The sequence below is a fragment of the Acipenser ruthenus genome, chromosome 4 (assembly GCF_902713425.1).
Source record: "Acipenser ruthenus chromosome 4, fAciRut3.2 maternal haplotype, whole genome shotgun sequence".
NCBI classification, from domain to species: Eukaryota; Metazoa; Chordata; class Actinopteri; order Acipenseriformes; family Acipenseridae; genus Acipenser; species Acipenser ruthenus.
The window spans coordinates 11,556,060-11,562,590 of NC_081192.1; positions in this window are offsets into that span (position 1 = coordinate 11,556,060).

Consider the following 6,531-nt stretch of genomic DNA (forward strand, 5'->3'; position numbering starts at 1 on the left):
ATTTTGCCAAGAAGAATGGGAAAAAATTGCAGGATCCAGATGTGCAAAGCTGGTAGAGACTTACCCAAAAAGACTCACAGCTGTAATTGCTGCCAAAGGTGCTTTTATCAAGTATTGACTCAGGGGGGTGAATACTTATGCAACCAACAAATGTCTTTTTTTTTTTGTTTAATTAACTTTTGTGTCACAATAAAAAATATTTTGCACCTTCAAAGTGTTAAGTATGTTGTGTAAATCAAATGGTAAAAATCCCAATTAAATCCATTTTAATTCCAGGTTGTAACACTACAAAATGTGGAAAAGTCCAAGGGGGGTGAATACTTATGCAAGGCACTGTATATTCACAATTCATTAGTGTTAAGGATATTGTTAAGCATCCTTAATTGTGTTTTGTTTGTTTTTCAAATTAATTGTTTATGGTTCATCTAACCTGTTATTTTTCTTTAAAAAACAAAAAAGTAATAATCTTTATGATGTCTTCTGGAATGTCAGAAGTGGACAGTGTGCATTTTACATTTCCAAGTGTCCTAGAAGGTGCACTTGCTAGGGAGAACCATTGTTCACGGCTGCAATAGACAGCCATGAAAAATGGGTTTTGTCATGACACACAAGTATTATTGATTCCAACCACTGTAAGCAGTGTGATGGCAAATTTACGTTTCTTTGTAAAGCATAGCTATTACAATTAATAATAATAATAATAATAATAATAATAATAATAATGATAATAATAATAATAATAATAATAATAATAATAATAATAATAATAATAATAATAATAATAATAATAATAATAATAATAATAATAGTGTGATTATAAATGCCTGCTGTAAATACATATAAAACAGAAGAAAAGCACAACGTCACGATCGGTGTGACTAAACCCGTCCAGTACCGTCCAATATACTTTAGTCCCTTACTAGTCCTGCCCGGTACCGTACACCTCAAGTCGCGTCCGATAAATCTGACAGTACTCAGTACGTTTACATGACAAAGTGTTTTCCGAAAACTATTGTTTTCGGAAAACTGAATCAGAAAACTGATTTTCTTAAAACGTCACTTTTCTGTGTTTACATGATTAACGATAGAACGTCTAATTAGAATTCAACTGTTTACATGGATTGAAGTTTTCGGAAAACGCAGGATATTTTCGCCTGCAAAGTACTGTAGTACCCCTAGGTACGATTTGAACAAACCGGACATTTTTTCTGCGATAGAACGGAGACCAATCCAATGACAAGTGCTTTATCGAAGTGTCAGGTCTTAAATTCAAAAGATTACTATCCTATACCTCTTTTCAGATTTCCCACAATGTGCAGTCAGCCTTTCCAACAGTTCATCCTGTTCTATATTACCAGTTTCTTTTGCAGACATTATTTTTAATTATCACGTAATTGTAAAGCAGGAAAACATGTGCTGCTTCAGTATGGGCTATTAAAAAATACACAGACAAATATTACTTTATCCCTAACTTATTATTATTATTATTATTATTATTATTTATTTATTTATTTATTTATTTATTTATTTATTTATTTGCAGACGCCCTTATCCAGGGCGACTTACAGTCGTAAACAAAAATTTCAAGAATCACAGTAAGAATACAATTAACAGCAAGATAAAATACAATGACTTCGGTTCTAGCAAGTTCAAGTATATGACAAAATATGACTAAACGGAGAAAATGGATCCATGCAGACTGACTATATATTATTATTATGTTCTCTGTTTTCTAAAACCACGTGCAGGAATGAAGGTCAGAGTTTACACATGTGCAGTACATAATAAGTTTTCCGAAAAGTGCGTTTACATGATATTACATTTCGTTTTTGGAATTGAATCGGAAATTTCGAGGTGCTGTTTTCCGAAAACTGACCTAAGGAATATTCCGATACATTTTCCGAAAACTGTGTTTACATGACTTTTGATATCGGAATTAGTTTTCGGAAAACTTAGTTTTCCGAAAAATATCGGAATTCTTATGGTCATGTAAACGCACTGTGTTCATAACCTACTGCTATTTTTATTTTATGTTGGTATTGAGTAAGAGGTATGAGTAAGACTTTCTTTGCAAATGCAATTAAAGACTTCAGAATTGTAAATCCACATCTTGCGTTTCAACCCACTGGAGTCCAATATTTCTGAAAGCTTCTCATCCCTTTCCAACTGATCGATCTAGTTTAAACTCTGTAGAGACTAGAGTATAAGTTTATATGCCCTCTTTTACTCACGTATTTCATTTTTGCGATTTAGTAGGCAACTTATCTGTTCTTCCGTTTATTCTATTCCTGTCTTTGCTGTCAGTACAGTGCCTATAGAAAGTCTACACCCCATTTCAAAATTTTCACCTTTTGTTGCCTTATAGCCTGGAATTAAAATGAATTAAAATATTTTTTTTTTCATTTATCTACACATCCTACCCCACAACTTCCAAGTGAAAAAAAAATTCTAGAAATGTGTAGAAAATTAATTAAAAATAAAAACTGAAATAGCTTAGTTGGATAAGTGTCCACCCCCCTTGTAATAGCAATCCTAAATTAGCCAGGTGTAACCAATCGTCTTCAAAATCACACACCAAGTTAAGTGGCCTCCACTTGTGTTAAATTGTAGTGATTCACATGATTTCAGGATAAATTCAGCAGTTCCTGTAGGTTCCCTCTGCTGGGTAGTGCATTTCAAAGCAAACACTCAACCATGAGCACCAAGGCGCTTTCAAAAGAACTCCGGGACAAAGTTGTTGAAAGGCACAGATCAGGGGATAGGTATGAAAAAATATCAAAGGCCTTGAATATCCCTTGGAGCATTGTCAAGACGATTATTAAAAAGTGGAAGGTGTATGGCACCACCAAGACTCTGTCTAGATCAGGCCGTCCCTCCAAACTGGATGACCGAGCAAGAAGGAGACTGATCAGAGTGGCTACCAAGAGGCCAATGGCAACTTTGCAAGAGCTGCAGGCTTTTATGGCCAAGACTGGTCAAAGTGTGCATGTGACAACAATATCCCAAGCACTCCACAAATCTGGCCTGTATGGTAGGGTGGCAAGAAGGAAGCCATTACTCAAGAAAGCCCACCTTGAATCCTGTTTGATGTCCTTGAGTGGCCCAGTCAGAGCCCCGACCTAAATCCAATCGAAAATTTGTGGCATGACTTGAAGATTGCTGTCCATCAACGCTCTCAAAGGAACTTGACAGAGCTTGAGCAGTTTTGTAAAGAAGAATGGTCAAATATTGCCAAATCTAGGTGTGCAAAGTTGGTAGAGACCTATCCCAACAGACTCACAGCTGTAATTGCTGCCAAAGGTGCTTCCACCAAGTATTAACTCAGGGGGGTGGAGACTTATCCAATTATGATCTTTCAGTTTTGTATTTTTAATATATAATTTTTTTCTCAATAAAAACTTTTTTCCCCTTAACAGTGTGGAGTATGGTGTGTAGATAAATAAAAAAAAAATCCTCATTTAAAATGCATGAAACTGAGGCACTGACACAACAAAACGTGAAAAAAAGTTCAAGGGGGTGTAGACTTTCTATAGGCACTGCATATCAGCATTTGTGTCTTATTTGGAAGTTATTGGGGGACAGACATTGTGACACTGACATAACTGTGTCTGTAGCGAGAGACTACTGACTGAATGCTATTAGGTTTTAGCCTAGGCCTCAGTCAGATACATGCTTGAACTTGCACGCGGAAGCACCGTCGCTGCCTTTATGAAAAAGTCTTTCCTGTTAAAAATGTCCTGACGGGTATGCCTTTGCGTCTTAAAAATAATATTGAAGTCCTCATTTTTTTTTTTTTAATTGGTGCGCATGCATACCGCCGTACCAGTGATGTGAAACCCCTGCTTCTAATTAATTAATTAATTAATTAATTAATTAATTAATTAATCTGTAAACAAAGGCCTACATCTCTGTTATTTATTATTCATATTTATTGTTATTCATTCTTATATACACTGCTGTGCAAAAGTCTTAGACACATTCAGGAGTTACAATATATGGATGTTATGAGCATCAACAATTTAATCAAAGCCTCCACTAGTGTTTTCCACTATTATAACAACTTTGACTGCTATTAATACAGCTTCGTTTGGATGAGAAGAAACCAAGCTTGTCATTTAGCAATCTTTAATTCACATTGATCAGAATCTTCAAAAACTTGTTATCACAGCAACTCAAAGTAAATACATGAGCAGCTAACATGAAGTGTAGTAGCTAATCCAATAACACAAACAAAAGTAATGTGCAAAAATAAACGTGATTTATACATAGTGTAAAATCAAAAAGACAATATTAAATCAAAAGTGACAAATCAAACAGTGAATCAACTATAAAACGTGCCTAATTAAATTGACGTAAGCAACCCTGTTACATAGATTATTTTTGATAAAATTGTGCAAATGTTATATATTGTAGCCTACTGAAAATAGTGTTATATATATATATATATATATATATATATATATATATATATATATATATATATATATATGAATATTAAATAACAAGAGACAGATTAATTATTACGTAAACATATAAATTGGTTCATCTACCTCTCATTCAGTACCATGAACAGCTCGTGTTCACAAACGTTGCTACTTCGAGTTCGCAAATTTACAAAGCTATGTGTATTCAATGAAAGAGCGTGTATTTATCTCAGAATATGTTTACGATTGCCTGCTCGGGCGTTTATTTAGAAAGCGCACATATTACAATTAAATAATAATAATAATTTGTATCGCTGCCTTGTCGATTTAATGCGATCATTTTTTCAACTTCCGTGCTTTTCAACTTACACTTTCAATTTTACGTTGTGTGTTTTTGGTGCATTAGTAAAAATATACGTAGTTTGCTGCGTGTTTATCTTAGTAGCTGATTGCCGCTGCGCGTTACCCAGTAGCTGCTGAATCGCCGTGAACCAACCCACTTAGACAAAATCAGAAGACCACGTGTGGTGACTGGAATAAAATATAGTGGTTGATCTACTGTCAAAACCTGTCCAAACCTAATAAAGACATTTTAAACTCTTATTGTGAGTTTTCACATGTGGGCTTTAATTGATATAGAACATTTTTAACAGTAAATTCAATTTATTAAATACATTTTTTTCCTTCATAATTAACATTATTTACACACATATTAAGCAAATGGAGGGGGGGACGGGGGGGGGGGGGGGGACGGGGGGGGACGACATGTGCAGGGGGGAATACACCTTATCTATATGCAATGGCTTAGCAGGTAAGAACACAACTACATTGCAACTGTACTTTCAGTTTATATATTCTGAAGGGAAAATACGTACACATTATTATTATTTTTATAACAAAATGAAAAGCACTGGTTGCACTACAGTGGAAGTTATTGCCTACAGCTACAGTTGAATTGAAGAGAACCCAACCCACATAGAACTGAGCTTTCTCAATGCTACACAATGGAGATATAAAGCGGAATGCCTGTGTTGCAACACAGCCCGCTCTCCTGAACTGGGTCAACAATGCCCTATTGCCCTATTCTGCCTATTATTATTAGGAGGACAATCCTCAGAGACGAAGTTATTTCCCTACTTCAGATGTGTCCAGAACTTTCTAGGACTGTCACCTCATGACAGAAACTGTTAATGGTTCCTTTTTTGGAGCGGTCAAGCATTCTTAGTCAGTTCCTCCTTCAACAATCTTCTTGTTGTGCTTAGAAAAGGTACAGTGAAGCTCAGTGTGATCTCATTTTGTTAGAATTACATATATACACATTAAAATAATTCATAAACCCTCATATCAATACTCATGTTTTATCCTATGCCCTTCCATTCATTTAGGATTTGTACTGAGAAATAAGTGGCCCAAGGATATTTATCCTTTCCCAGATACTGCTCACAGGACTGTGGAATGCAGCACATAAATCTGTGAAACAGATCCTGGTATTACACCTGCACTGCCACCCTGGATCTGTATTCACAGTGTACTTGTAAATCTACAGTATGTAAATAATAATTGTAAATATTTATTTCATAAAGTTAAAATAAACATGACACTTGTTGAGGGGGTGCCCCTCATCTGATACAGAAAATAAAATGGCAGAGCATGATTAAACACAAGGCTAATTATTCAACTTTGATAAATCAATTGGTATATTAACTTCAAAGACTGAACAAGAAGCTGGGATGCGTATAAGAAAACTGAGAGAATCGACTAGAATAAGAAGCCAACTTCAGCTTCCTATCTTTATTGTGTATACCTAGATGCTAACCCAGCATGTAAATAAAATGAGAAGTGGGACACGTACTGTAATTCTTCCTTTTATTTGATAAGATTAGGCAGATCTAGGTCATGTGAATCACACAGATAATTGAATGGCAAAGTAGAGGAGGACGATCAATAGAGAAATATTTTAGAAGTACGCTTTAATTATATTTAGGAGGCTGTGTGGTCCAGTGGTTAAAGAAAAGGGCTTGTAACCAGAAGGTCCCTGGTTTAAATCCCACCTCAGCCACTGACTCATTGTGTGACCCTAAGCAAGTCACTTAACCTCCTTGTTCTC